This window comes from Vicugna pacos, chromosome 7, assembly GCF_048564905.1.
Source record: "Vicugna pacos chromosome 7, VicPac4, whole genome shotgun sequence".
NCBI classification, from domain to species: Eukaryota; Metazoa; Chordata; class Mammalia; order Artiodactyla; family Camelidae; genus Vicugna; species Vicugna pacos.
Window position 1 is genome coordinate 57,830,222 of NC_132993.1, and position 14,477 is coordinate 57,844,698.

A 14,477-nucleotide genomic window follows, 5' to 3' on the forward strand; every position below is an offset into this window, starting at 1 on the left:
GCAAAGGTCTAAGAATAGTCTATATTCTAGACATTCCAAAAGGAAAGAACAAGGTGGGAGGATTTTCTCTCCTGAATATCAAAACTTCACATAAAACTAAAGTAATGAAGAGACTGTGATATTGGTGAAAGAATATACAAAACAACCAATGAAACAGAATAGAGAGAACAGAAATAGACCTGTGTATATAAAAATACTTTATGACAAAAGTGACAATGCAGAGCAGTGAGAATGACCATGTTTTTCATAAATGGTGTTTGCACAATTGTGTAAACATATGGGAAAACATGAAATTAGAATCCATCTCACACCACACAAAAAGTCATTTTCACAGTTTTTTTTTTTGAGGGGGGTACTTAGGTTTATTCATTTATTTACTTTCAGAGGAGATACTGGGGATTGAACCCAGGACCTCAGGCATGCTAAGCATGCAATCTACAACTTGAGCTATCCCCTCTCCTTTGTTTTTAAACCTATTATGGACCTAAGTGTGAAAGGCAATATAATAAAGCTTTTAGATAATAATATGGAATATCTTCAGGACTTTGAGATAGAAAATGTTTTATTACAACAAAGGAAAGAAACAATAAAACTTAAAAAGAGAAAAGAAAAACCACCAAAAATCTTAGTAAATTAGATTGTTTTGACTTAAGGACTTCAGTTCATCTAAAAACATCACTAAATGAGTGACAGGCAAGCCACAGGGTGAAGGAAACACTAATTGTAGTACTTACAGTCAATGTAGAACTCATATATTTCTTACAAACCAGTAAGAAAAAGACAACCCACTTAAAAATGCAGGAAAGATTAAAACAGGCACTTAATAGAAGAGGAAATCCAAATGAATAAAAGTAAATGTAGGGAAATATCCCTTCCTCATTATGTAACCTTTGAAATGTAAATTAAATCCATAATGTAATATGACTAAGCTGCCACTGGAATGGCTAAATTTTTAAAAAATTTATAATATCAAGCGTTTATAAGGATGCTTATCAATGAAAACTGTCAAACATTGCTGATGATAGTATAAATTAGTACAAGTGGAAAATAATTTAGCATTACTAGTAAAGTTCAAGATATAAATATTCTATGACCTAGTGTTAAACTCCTAGATATATACCCAACAAAAATGTGTGCCTTTGGGCTCAAATACACGTACAAGAAAAAGTTTATATATAACATCAGTATTCATAGCAACTCCAAAAATTTTTTAAGTGCCCATCGATAGCAGAATAAATTGTGGAATATTATACCTCAAGGATAATTAATGAACCCCAGTACACTTCAGTGTGGATGAATCTCAAAAACATATTGCTGAAAGAAAACAGACACATTAAGAGCATACACTGTGTAATTTCATTTACATGAAGCTAAAAAGTGGATTAAATAAATAAGCCTTATGTATTTAGGAATGCATTCTTCATAGGTAAACCTATAAAGCAAAAAAGAAAGCAGAGAAGCGCTAACTACAAAACTCAGGATAAGGACTGCTTCTGGAGCAGGGAAAGGATTCTGATAAGAAGGAGGCATGCAGGGGCTTCTGAGGAGCAGACAACGTTCTATCTTGATCTGGGTAGTTTTTACGTGACTGTCATTTTACAGTACCTCATTAAACTATACGTATATGCTTTAGGCTTTTTCCTGAATGTACTATATTTCACAAATTTTTAAAAGGGAAAAAAACAAAACAAAACAAAACAAAATCTCAGCATCCAGTATCATCCAGTTTACTTCCCTTCTGTCTTCTCTAATAACAGTCAACGTTGTTTCCTGCTGTTTACTTTCTATAATAGCATGTTTCCACACACAGAAAAATGAAGATGTTTAGGTGCATTGTTTTAAGCACCACCCAGAATGAAACAGCTTGAGGGCAGTAGCTATATTTTTATCTTCCTTAGTATCTTCCAGAGTATCTGTACCCCAGTCAGCCAAGAGTAAGCACCCAGTACTCAAAACATCAAAGGATTTGGACCAACTCAATTTGCAGTTCTACCAACCAGAATGAATCTTTTCTCAGTTAAGGCTGAAACTCCTCTGTCTCCTCTACCCTTTCCATATCAAAAATTTGTAACACACATACACGCAAAGAAATCAACAAATTTATTAATCATAACCAAAAAACAGAACAAATTGAAGCTCTCAAAGGAAAAAGAAACTGAAAAAAGTATAAGTAAATTAATTTCCCTGTATTGTAGTCCACCATCTTTCACTTTCCACGTCAGTCAAGAAAACCTAATTCCATTCTGGGTTTGAGAGAGTAGGAAAGATACGTAGTTCTGTATTTTTACATGGCTTTAATATTCTCTGAAATAAGAGACATCACTGTCTGTGAAATATTTGTGAAATTCTAACAAAAACTGTTGTGACTTTCTGGGAATTAATTCAACAAAGAGTTAGATTATGTTAAAATAAAGATACTTAGGTTGGGATAAAAAGCTGGGTGACCCTTGATTTAAGACCCAGCTGCATCTCTTTAGAGTTGCCTGACATTAGTCAATTTACTCTCTCTCAGCCTCATTGTCCTCAAATTATAAAATGAGGATGCTATTAACCTTCCATGTAGGTTTCTATGGATAGTAGTAACATCATATATACAAAAGGACTTGGTGGATAGAAGTTTCTAGACAAATATTATTTTCTCCCCACCCTCTGCATTTGTTGGAGATTGTGGTGGGGCACCCAGTTTGCAACCCTCATTTCTTCTTCGAGGTAGAGGCTGGTAGATTTGGTAAATCAACTAATAGTACAGATGAAAGAAGCATTTTGAATTCAGGCAAGAAGAAATTCAAGAAAGTGTCAAGTAAAGACACCGAAAATTTACTGTAGAAACCCCAAGAACAGAAAAATCACAAAAAAGTAGAGAGCCTATTATACATAAATAACATATGATATTGATGCATACAATTGTCTGTAAAGACTCATTTGAAAGTCAGACCCTTGAAACATAACTGTTTTCATATCACCCCACTGTAGTGATATTGTGAATTTCTATTTTTATTTTAGTTGTCAGTTAACTATTTAGTCTCAGGAAGATGTCTGAATTGGTTAAATTCCTGCAACCCTATTAATTTATGTAAATCCAACAACCTCAAGATTTTAAGTCAGAACTTTCCTGTAATTCAGCAGTTTAAAAAACTGTCAAAAACTAGTAGATTCAAATGGTCACATTTAAAGACTCTATGTTAATCAAGGAAGTCAACATTAGGAATTGTTCTTATTTCTTCCATGATGTTCCTTCCAGATTTATCAGGTCATCAAATGAAAAAGTAAACCTACCCCATTCCCTAGTGACTTACTACAGTTTCCCCTAAACCAGATGTGAGAACCTCCAACTCTAAGACTGGTTCCACCTTGCTCATTGCGTAGTACTTGTTCTGGTTGGTGGTACTGGAGCCCACATATCACTCCTTGCTAATTCTGCTCATGTAGAATGTCTTTCTTTCTACCTCAGCCACCTCCAAAGTACAGGACCCCCACACTGTCCCTGCCAAGAACCCTTCCAAGTCCTCAGTAATTGCCCTTTTCAACTCCTGCCACATGTATAGTCACACATCATCTTGAATGGCTTGCTGTCATGGGTTTGTCCTATCTCCCTAAGTATATGTAAGTTCTTACAAGATAAGGTTCGAGCTTCCTCCTCAGCCTGTTTTCCCACAGCTTCTATCATAGTTCTCAACATCTAACAGGCCTGTTGAGTGAGAATGGCAGTGTAGGAACAAGAATATCTGCATCAAACAGCCTGCTGCAAAACTACCAAATGTTAAATGCATCTTCATTCACCCTATGCCTCGCCCACAGAACATCAAAACAGGTGCAGGGGGAGAGGGAAGCCCCATTAATATCCTTTGCAGAAGTTCTGTTCTAAATTTTACAAACTGCACGTGTTGATCGTTTCATCTTCCCTTGCCTGGGAGACAAAAAAGGATACTGTTGGTTTCCTCTGTTCCCAGCCGCAGACGGCTAACTGGCATGGGTCTTCTGAGCAGGCTGCCCTCCTTGCCCACTGGTGTCCAGCAGGTTAGAGAGAGAGTGAGGTCAGGGTATGATCTCCGCACCTCCCTCCCTGAGGGGTCCCCACAGGCAGGCTGCATCCTTCCACCAAGGGTCCCAGCAGCCCTCTTCACACAGCCTCAATGTGTCTCCTGGTAACCCCGTCCCCGCCCCCTGAGGCCTCAGCATGGTACCTTTCCACCCTTGTTCTCTATTCCACTATACCCCGGGGGCCCCCTGTACCATGCCTACATATCTACAAAACTCTCTTCAAATTACTCAACTTCAATGGGCTCCTTCCTGTCAGGACCTTGCCTGATACAGATGTTTTAGTTTATGAACTTTATAATTTCAAACTTTATAATATTTATGACACACTTCCTAGTCTATTTAAGTAAATGAGCATACTAATTTATAACGTGCCCTCCTCAATAATTCAGGGTCAGCAGCGGGACTCTCAGAGATGGTAGGATTGTTTATCAGCTCTTACCATTTACACTCGGCTTTACAGACACTACCTCATTTACTCCGCCCTTTGCTCCAAAATAAACCTATGAGATGGGTCTGATAAGTCCATTTTATAGAATCAAGGGAGCACATCTGTTAAATAATAGAACTAGGAATAGCAGCCCAAGTGCCTTGCTACAAAAGATGTCCGTAACTGGTACATAAAATCAGTCCCCTTCCACACCATACTGTTTTAAAGGGCTAGTGACTTGTTTTGAGCTAGTGATTCTTACAGTCCCCACTGTTGCTCCTTCTGAGCTGCAATGATGATTTATGTAACTCCTCCAAAAGATTAAAAATGAATCTGCATCCCTGATACAAATCTGACAGTTACTGCCCTGTCGGTTCACCTGTCTGTGGCAGTCAGCCTTGATTATCTAATTGGCTGCTTATAATCTGCTACAGGCCAAGTGACAGGAGGTGCACCCCTAATGAAGTTGTAAAATAAGAGTAACAGTTTCTTGAATAAGGGCCTAGGAGATTTTGGAACATGAAATTTGTGAAAGTTATTTTTCATGACTTGACAGTTTTATTTTAGATGGTACTAAACATTTTAATGTGTAATGAAAATCCTATTATTGGGAGCCCAAGCCACATGGCAAGAACACAAGTACAAACACCAGTTTACGGTGTCCCAAATGAGTCTGGCCTTCAAGTCATCCCAATCCAGGTACCAAACATGTGGAAAAAGAAGCCTCCAGGTGACTCCAGTCCCCAGCCATCCAATTACCTCTGGCCATTCATTTCTTCTCTGCTGGGGTCTCAGGCATCATGGAGCAGAAACAAGCCATCCCTACTGCAAACTTCAAACAACAAATTTCATGTATGTAAAAAAGTGGTTTTAGTTTTAGGCCACTAAGGTTTTGGTTGGTTTGTTACACAGCAGTAGGTAACTGAAATATTTACTGTTGGAAATAAAAGAGGAACTGAGATGCTATGCTATAAATTATGGGAAAATAGGAATAATTAAGTTGCCCCAACCAGAGTAATTATATATATAATATTTAATATATAATATATAATTTAATACATGACATATATAATATTTAAATGAAATTATCTGTTAGCAGAAAACTCTGGAAAGCTAGTGGGACCATGTCCTCTTTCCTCCTCCAAGACCATACCTGAATCTTTAATTTTACCATCCAAAGATCAGCATTATGAAAGGACCCAAAGAGTGAAAGATAACAGAATTTACCACTGCTGCAACGTAGGGCAAGAGATAGACAGGAAAAGTGCAGAAAGCACACCTATTAGGAACCCCACCAGACGGCATAATTAATGATTTAAATACCCAATAAAAATAACATTTCCTCCTCTTTAATAAAGAGCTGCATAATGAACTTCCACTCCACCCTAAGGGCCATTACCAACTCTAAAGCAAAATTTTGCTGGGATTCCATTTTTCTATTATTACTAACATTAAAATGGAAGTTGCTTTCTTAAGCCAGTGATGTCCAAATCCTACCTTCTATGATGAGACATAGGTGAGCCTGGTGACAACTTTCAATTAGAAACATCCCCTGGATCTGAGTTAGAAGGAAGGTGCATTCCCAAGGCAGTTCAAATGTATATCACCACCAGGATGGACAGGCAGGGTCCTAGTGCTAATGAGCCAAGAGCATAATTCAGGAAGGTAAGAGCACAGGTCCAATGAATAAAGTAAGGATGAAATGAGAAAACTAGTAGTTGAGTAACTGCATCAGAGTGATGTGCAGAACAAGACGAGATGTAACATGTGCTCTCACCCTTTTAATGGGGCACAGGTCCCTGATAGTGTTGGGGGGAAACTGGTGAAAGGTGATAATTGGGGTCAAACTCCCTATTTGTTCTGCTTTGTGAAATAACCATCAGCATAGCCCCAGGCAGATACCAGAGGTGATATGAAAGGAGGTGACATCCAAAGCAAAAAAAAACAGAGGAGATGACTTCTAGGCAGAGGGATGGCAAGAGCAAAGGCCCTGAGGCAGGAGATGCCCAGTGTTCAAGGAAGAGCAAGCAGACCAGTAGGGCTGGAGAAGAGAGAAGAGCAACAAGAGATGAACACAAAGAGCAAACAAAGGCCAAAAAATGAAGGACCTTGAGGCTATTTTTAAAGACTTGAGCTTTACTCTGGGTGACCACTGGAGAGTTTAGAGGAGATAAATGAAATTATCTAATTCCTTTTTAGCAGGATGAATCCGGGAGCTGTCTTAAGAATAAACTGAAAGGGGCCAAGTTAAAGTACGATGGCCAATCTGGAGGCAATGGAGTAGCAGCAGTGCTACTGCATTATTCTGCCCTCGATACATTGGTGGCTTGGCCTGAGTAGTGGAAGTTTAAGTGGGTGGAATCTGAATATATTTTGAAAGTAAAAACATCAGCATTTGATGCCAGATTAGATGTGAAATGTTCCCCTTTCTTGCATTTTTCTTCTTCAGAGAACTCATCACTTTCTGATGTACTGCACGTTTAACTGCCAATGTTTGTATTGACTCTTCCTCACAAATGAGAGCTCCATGAAGGTAGGGAATTTTTTGGTCCATTTTGTTCACTGCTATACCCCTAATACCAGGTAGGCGGTAGGCACTCAATAGATAGTTAACTAAGTTGATTTGTCTGAAGAATTTTAATAACTTAATTAAGATATTTCATTCTTGTCATATTCATTTTTTTATAGACCTTATTTACTACAGGTTTGATCTCATTATTCCACAGGGAGTCACCACAGTGAATCCACTTTAAATTGATCTACATTATTTAGAAAGTCATCCTAAATTACTTCCACAGTTTGGTAACCCTGTTGCGATAACTGGTATAAACAAACAGCTCTTGATGTGCTAAACATGGAATTAGGTCATTGCTGAGTTCTAATCGACTTGATTTAATTAGCATGGATGTCAGTGAGGCATATTCAGTAAGGCAGATGGTGTAACAACCACTCTTGTGGTGAGGCAATGTGCCTGTTTTCTATTTTGAGCGTATTATCTATTGATGAAGTTGCTTTGATGCAGCCAATCTGATGCCAAGATAACAGGATGAGACCAATCTGAGGGAACCACTCTGAAGCAGGAACATCATGACACTACCTAAAACAAACTGTCAGATTTCCACCTTTCATTTTCTACCAAGGAATGAGCTTCATTCTCTCTTTGAGATTCCAGGAACTGAGGGTGAAGACAAGGTGGGGTCAAGAAAGAACTGAGGGATGGGCTGAAGTTAGGTTGTCTCTTGAAGGACTTGTATGTTTGTCATATTTGCATATCTTTGAAGGGAACATCGATGATTCTAAATGGGATTTCTCTCATTCTCCGATACCTGTATCTTGAATGATCCACACATTGAATCATCTGCTTTTATTTAAATTTCTTTCACCTACTTGGTCAGATTTATTCCTAAGTATTTTATTGTTTTGGATGCAATTTTAAAAGGGATTGTTTCTTTACTTTCTTTTCCTGCTAATTCATTGTTAGTGTAAAGAAATGCAACTGATTTTTGTATGTAAATCTTGTATCCTGCTACCTTGCCGAATTCTTTAAAAGTTTCTTCTGTATAGTACAGGGAACTACATTCAATATCTTGTAATAGCATTTAATGAAAAAAAAGAAAACAAATATATGTATGTATATGCATGACTGGGACATTGTGCTGTACACCAGAAATTGACACACTGTAACTGACTGTATTTCAGTTTAAAAAAAGACATAAAAATATAAATAAATAAATTTCTTTAATTGTTTAATAATGGCATCTTGTTCTATTTTGCAAGTGAAAAGATGGACTGAACTCTGTCTTTACTTTTTTGCAGTGCTTCCTTTTTGTTAGGCCAGCCTCATTTGATTAGGTTTCCACCCAAAGAATTTAAATTGCTTCTTCCCAGAGATAAGGGAAGTGAAGAAGATACCAGGACAAAGCAGATTTCCTAATCTCAGTTTCAGATGCACAGGAAGTCCTCACTTGGATTTCCAATCGTTTTACTTAAGGCTTTCAACTATATTTTGTATGTAACACTGCAGTGAAGTATCATTACACTCCATTTTTACCAAGCTGGTAAAATGTGCCATGAATCAGATTACACATTCCTCAAAGCATGTTAGGTTATGGAGTCTTGAGAGACCATCCCAGCCTTCCTTCCTTCTTTCTTTATCTCCTTCAACTATTTTAAAGAATTTAAATTGCATCTAGGAGGGAAGACCAGAGATAGCATTTTTACGTAATGATTTAATTAAAATGGTACTGACTGAAAAAAATCACACTGCAGACCTATTTAAATAACTCAGGGCACTGGGGGGAAAAAAAAAAAAGCCCTGAAACAGGCAACTACAAGAGGTTAAACCAATTCCTTGTACTCTAATCATGTAAGTTTGGAACTTCCTTAATCCCAGCTAAGTGCTTAAAGAGATTATATTACACCATAGATATTATGCGTTAACCAAGAAGAATGAAATGGCAATAATTCCACCAATGGTAAGACTGTTTTGCAATTTATTCAACAAATATTTATGGAGCAGGCACTGTTCTATACTCTGGGGATACAAAGCTAAACCAGGCAGACAAAGTGCCTGATATCCTGGAGATATCTTGAGAGTGTGGGAGACTGGAGAAAACAAGTAAATAAATCAATATCTAAGATAACTGCAGGCTGTGGCACTGTTCAGAACAATAGGGAAAAAGGAATTGAGTATGACCAGGGGAGAGGGGAGGGATAAGGTGGTCAGGAAAGGTTACACAGAAGAGCCTGAATTGATGAGGAGAGAACTAAACAACGATCTGGAGGAAGAAGAACCCTTGGCCTTGGTAAACCCGGTTTTAAGACGGAAAGCCCGGAAGAAAAGGCCCATATGGCTGAACAGTGAGCAAGGAGAAGAGTCAAAAGTGGCCAGTTTGAAGAGAGAGGCAAGAAAATAAGATAATGTTTTGGAGACTAGTGATAAAGGTGTCTGGATTTTACTTAAAGTGTAATGAGAAGTAATAGGAGTTTTAGTTGTTACATGTTAAAAGCTAAAATAGAGCACTGACTATGATCTTAGACTGTTCTAAGTGCTTTACAAATATGAACTTGTTTAATCCTTTAACAACCCTGTTAGAGGGGTGCTACTACAGCTGACCCTTGAACAACACAGGGCCTAGGGGCACCGACACCCCTGGAAGCCAAAAATCTGCGTATTACTTTACAGTCCGCCCGCCATGTCCAAGGTTCTCCATCTGCAGATTCAACCAACCATGGATCATGTAATATGTATTTATTGAAAAAAAATGCATGTAAGTGGACCCTCACTGTTCAAACCGATGTTGTTCAAGGGTCAACTGTACCATCCCTATTTTACAAATCAGCAAACTGAGGCTCAGAGAGATTTCATCATGTATCATCAAATATGCTTGTATACAGCAGAGCCAGGATTGTAACTAGGACAAACTACCTAATTTATTTTCAAAGTTCACTCTGGCTGCAATGTGGAGGACACAATGCAGGAGGGCCAGAGATGATGGGGGCTTATATGTAAGACTGACAGTGAAAGAGATGAGAACAGTTGTTGTCTCAGTCCATTCTTGTTGCTCTAACAAAGTACCAGTGCTTTTGCTCCTACAGAATGAAGCTTATAATAGTACAGATATAACATCTATAAAATAGGAAACCAGAATTATGTGACCCACAGACCAAGAAGAAATTTTCTTAACCCTTTAGAAGATTAGAGAAACCTTAACCCCATAAGATTACAGAAAATCTGAGGCATATAGTGGAGAAAAAAAATTGTCTTATCTGCATATTCTCTCCAGTTGTCTGAAAGACACACACAGCAGCCTGACTTCACGGTTACTTATGTATCACCTGATCCCTGCACTGCTATCCCAGGAGTATCTACCATAGGCAGGCCCTGAGCTAGCTGTCTGGGGGGCAAAAACAAAGAGGAATTTTCTTATTTGATAAAGAACTTTATTCCTAATTCACAAAATATACCAAAAATAAATCTCAAATGGATTGCAGAATTCCATACAGAAAATTACCAATAATAAAACTAGAAAGCAAAAAAGCTAAATTCTTATCTGATCCCTAGTAGGGACAGTGTTCCTAAACATATGCACAAAAGAAAAGAAAAGAAAAAGATCAATATGCAGAGCTACATGAAAATGTGAAATTCTCTACATAAAAAGAACATTAATTAAGTTAAAAGATGAACAATAAACCAGAATGCAAGAGCTTAAAATAATATGACAGGGGTAAGTAGTTAAAATTCTGAATAAAGCTCTTAGTAAATGAGACTGTATTACTAGCTGTGTGAGTGTGGATGGATCATTTAACCTCATAAACTCGTATTATGTCAAATAGGAATTTTTTTTCAGAAATATTAAATCATTGAAAACTGAAGTAAATGCTACAAAGGCAACAAACAAATTGCTGAAATGGAGAATAGTAAGGGAACCTGCTTAAAAAGGGGGTCAGGGAAGGCCTTTCTGAGAATGGGACATTTGAACTGGGCCTGCAAAAAAGAAAAACAGAAAGCATTCCAGGCAGAGGAAAAACATGTGCCAAAGTCCTTGGATAGAGGAGAATTTTAAAAAGATCAGTGAGGATGGGGTGCAGAAGTGAGGTCAGAAAGGTAAGCAGGGCTTGAAGGTCAGAGTCAAGGACTTTATTGTGTGTAAAATAAGAGGCCCTTAGAGGATTTTAAGCAGAAAGCCGGTATCATCATATTCATTCAGGTAGTCAGTTAACAAGTATGTAGTGACCATCCACCACATGACAGGGACTGTTCAGTGCTGGTACATGCATACCATTGAATATAGGGAGAAACAACAGGCCCTTATGTATGTCACCGTTGTGGGCTCCAGAATTCATCCTCTCCTACACAATATAGGGAGACATGAATGAGGGAACAATATATTTAAAACACAACTGTAAGTCTGTCAAATTTACTTGGACTCCTAAATGCTTAAGAAAATAATCTATTCTGGTTTACTCTCATTGCAGCTGCCGAATTAAGACTCACTGACTCAATGTACAAATGAATAAATGATGGTAAAGCCAACTGCAGCTCTAAATCACAAAGACTATAAATAGGTCTAGCATAGAATGGTTAAGAGTCCCCAGAGTAAATATTTCCTTACAGTCACTTATAAATAATTCAGATTTCTGTTTGCACCACCTGTCAGTGTTCCTGGGGAAACTAAAGTGAATCTATACCTGCCTCTGACTCCCTTTCCTGTTTCATAAGCCACAGTGGACAAGGATAGAAAGGGGAGAGAAGTTCTCTCCACATTCTCTCTTGTTGGATCCATTTTCTGGTCCACAAACATCTCAGAAAAATACACACAGTACTCAAGGCAGGAGGAGCTGAAGAAGGGAACTTAGATAGAGAGGGTCTCACCCTTCCAGGAGTTAAAGCAGTTTGGGTGTGTGGTAAAGACCCCAGACTAGGAGGTCAAAAGACTTGGGTTAGGTTCCTCACTTTGCCTCTTACTCAAGCTTCAGAGAAAGTGTTTTCAACGTGCTAAGACTCGGGTTTCTCATCCTACATCATAGAGAAAGAACAGCAATAGAAAAATTAACAAAAATGATCATTGCAAATAATGTTAAATGCTATGAAAAAAATAAAATGGAACACCACAGCAGAGACTGGGAAAGGTGGGAATTCTGATTCGGCCAGATAGTTTGGAAAAGAATTAAGCTGGAGGGGCTGGTCACTCAGCAGTAGAGGGAATATCAAGATTTTGAGTATCACAAGTTGTGAATATTAAACGTGGAAAGGAATAGTAAGCATTACATAAAAGTGTGCTCGCTAATTCATTCGTGTGTAGAAACTAAGGGTTGTCTGAGAGGAGAGTGGGGATTCAGAAGACAGTGGGGAGGACCTCACCACCATGAAAGGCAAATCAGGAAATAATGACAAAGAAAGTGGAAACTGAGACTTACCCTGCTGCTGACTCTATTTCAACAGGGAGCCCAAACCCAGGCCAGTGTGTTGTCAGTAGCACAGGTTCTAAACCAGAGCTTCAGTAGCTGAGGGACGTCCTTTGGTTTCTGAATTCCTCCTGGTCCACATAGAAGTTGACACAAGAGTAGGAATTGAATAAGAAGAGAATAAATAAGTTGATTTATATTTAAATTTAAACCTTGTTTAAAAAAAAAAAAAAACAAAGGCCTAAAATGGAGTTGCTTCTGTTAAACCCCATGTCACCAAACCAAGACATAATTACAGTTTGTGCTCTACCAGAAATGGAGTCTTAAACCAGTCAGTCAGAATCGTCTATCAGGACTAGTTAGGTAACCTGCCTGACAGACTCTCACCGACCCCCTAAAGGGACCTCACAGTACCCAACCGCCTTTTTGTGTAGTATAACGTCCTGTTCCTGCCCCCTTCCGCTTATAAAATACAGTCTCTCATTTTGTACAGCTCCTCAGAGCTCCTTTCCACCTGCTAGGTGGGCTGCTGCCTGACTCGAACCAATTTTTGCTCGAATAAACTCATTTTTAGGGGGCCTCAGTTTATCTTTTAACAGTCCTGGCTTCAGAAGAGGGCGCTGGAGGGGACCCCGAGGACCCCCAGGAGCAATAAGCAAGTCGGGGAAGGTACCTGTGCGCCCCTTGAGCTCGCCCGCCGCGTCCTCGCGGCCCCTCGAGCCACGGACGAGTCCCTCCCAGCCCTAGCTCTGCTGCTTTTGCGACGGAAGTGTCGGGACTCACCGGAGTGTCCCCTTTTCCGGAGGGGGTCCGGAAACCGGCTGGAGAAGAACTGGTTCCGACTTAGAAAGTGGACCGGGTCCGGGGGTCAGCCGAGGTCCGACCTGGAAACCAGACCGGGTCCGTGTCCAACTTGAGCTGGACTAGTCCAGTGTGAGGCCTCAGGGGAACAAAATTTTGCTTTCAGGCTGAACAAGCAAGTTAACTTTGCCGAAAATAATCTTGAATTACAGTGGCCGCAGCGGAAAACTTTTGACCTAGAAGCTTATCCATTTACGAGGTGCTTCAGAGAAAAAAGGGTCTCTGCCAAACGCTCACCACAATGGGTAGAGCGAACATTATTTTTCCTCCTCTACGGTTCCTGGCGTCCAGGTTAAGAGTCACTGGGACACCCGACTCGCTCCAGAGGCTGTGCACAGGACCCTGGGAAAACTGGCACAAGTGAGCAAAGGGTGAGCATTCTAACCACGTCACCTCCTCAGACTTCTGTCTGGGGTGCCTGGGCAAGAGAGGAAGGTCGCTTTCACGCTGTCCCTTCCCCCCAAAGTGCAGATGGGGCGAGGGGGAATTGTAAGAATTACATATTTGAATTGCGACTTGTGAATTTGCTTTTGGGTACCCGTTGGTTGTTGATCCCTTCTCTTCCAAGGACAGCTAGTGGCCCCGAGTTTGTGTCATTTTTTGTCCTGAGAATCGGGTTGTGGGCCTGGAAAAACATGGCCGGACAAAAACGCGGTTGCACTCCATCTAAGGCTGGGGTCCTGCTGACCACTGGCGGCTCTCAGGGGAATTGCTTTTCTTTCTTGCCCTTTCTTATCTTTAGAAGTGGTTCTGCGAGGGGAGTATCTTTTGTATCCTTTTTAGGATGCCTTTTGCACCTAATGGTTGTTCGATACTGCCAGGAATATTTACTGTTTGTCCCAGCTGAAACCTGACAATTGATTTGAATCGACTTTTGCTCAAATAAACTCTTAAAATTTTTAATAGGCCTCAGTTAATCTTTTAACACCCTGTACTGCAAGCAATTGCCCGGCAGCAGCCTAGTCTGCTTTAGAGAGGCAACTCTAAAGCCAGAGGAAGTTAGAGCTTTTTTTTACAGCTTTGGAAAGAAAATGATTATCAAATTGTGATTCACCGAAAAACATGTTGTTCACTCACCTCCTTAGTCATTTTTTTAAATTCATAATAGAAACAATAAATCAGAGGGACCAAATCTGAACCCTAAGACTTCCAAATGGCCCTTAACCATTCATTGAACAGAAAGGCAGCCATTTTAAAAAACAAGCCTTGGTTTTCGGAGCCCTGGGAAAGCTGGGAAGTG

The 14,477-nt window shown here is 39.5% G+C and overlaps 1 protein-coding gene across 1 annotated transcript in view; it reads right to left on the reverse strand.

Moving 5' to 3' along the window:
- Nucleotides 1-13,107, reverse strand: part of NXPH1 (neurexophilin 1) — a 908,922-nt gene extending 895,815 nt beyond the window's left edge. Inside the window, exons 1-2 of the mRNA XM_072964922.1 lie at nucleotides 13,050-13,107; nucleotides 12,389-12,507 (exon numbers count right to left, since the gene is read on the reverse strand). The gene's annotated coding sequence lies outside the window, so the exon portion shown is untranslated. The remainder of the gene's footprint in view (nucleotides 1-12,388; nucleotides 12,508-13,049) is intronic.
- Between the last annotated feature and the right edge of the window lie 1,370 nt (nucleotides 13,108-14,477).